The sequence below is a fragment of the Cervus canadensis genome, chromosome 17 (genome assembly GCF_019320065.1).
Source record: "Cervus canadensis isolate Bull #8, Minnesota chromosome 17, ASM1932006v1, whole genome shotgun sequence".
NCBI classification, from domain to species: domain Eukaryota; kingdom Metazoa; phylum Chordata; class Mammalia; order Artiodactyla; family Cervidae; genus Cervus; species Cervus canadensis.
Genome location: NC_057402.1, coordinates 17186869 through 17187748, shown reverse-complemented (window position 1 = coordinate 17187748; position 880 = coordinate 17186869). Strand labels below are relative to the sequence as shown.

The window sequence follows — 880 nt, the reverse complement described above, 5'->3', positions numbered from 1 at the left end:
TAAGAAACTAGATGGGGTATGAAATCAAGAGAAGATATAGCACCTAGGATTCTAACATTCACAGAAAAAGTAATTTGAAATGTACTAGCATGGACACTTGAAGGAATTATGTGAAGAAGAAATATCATGAATGAAATTACCACTCTATTCCTATTATATAACCAACACTATATGTGCAGGTTTAAGCCATTTGCATTTATTGTTTTAAAAGAGATGCTTAATCCTAATTCTGTCCATTTTAATTATTCACCTGTTTTCATGAGAGAGATTGGTAAGTAATCTTGTCTTGTAATAACTTTGTCTGGTTTGTATTAGGATAATGTCTGAGTAACAGTAAGGTAAGAACTGTTCCCTATGCTTTATCTTCTAAAGAGATTGTAGAGAACTGGCGTGATTTTCACCTTAAAATTTTGCTACATTCACCAGTGAGCCGATCTGGACATGATGCTTTGTGGTTTGGAAAGTTATCAATTATCAAATTAACTTATTTAATAGATATAGGCTGATTCAGGGACTGAAACTATTTTAAATACATAAATATGGGCTTCCCTGGTAGCTCAGCTGGTAAAGAATCTGCCTGCCATGCAGGAGACCCTGGTTCGATCCCTGGGTAGGGAAGATCCCCTGGGGAAGGGATCGGCTACCCACTCCAGTGTTCTTTGGGTTCCCTGATGGCTCAGGCGGTAAGATTCCACCTGCAATGTGGGAGACCTGGGTTCATTCAATCCCTGGGTTGGGAAGGTCCTCTGGAGGAGGGCATGGCAACTCTCTCCAGTATTCTTGCCTGGAGAAACCCCATGGACAGAGGAGCCTGGTGAGCTACATTCCATGTGGCCGCAAAGAATCAGACATGACTGAATGACCAAACACAGCACAGCAC

The 880-nt window shown here is 40.9% G+C and overlaps 1 non-coding gene across 1 annotated transcript; it reads left to right on the top strand.

Annotated features, from left to right (window-relative positions):
* Positions 1 to 546: 546 nt before the first annotated feature.
* TRNAG-GCC lies at positions 547 to 618 on the top strand. Its single transcript has one exon. It is a non-coding gene; the product is annotated as a tRNA-Gly (tRNA).
* The last annotated feature ends 262 nt before the right edge of the window (positions 619 to 880 follow it).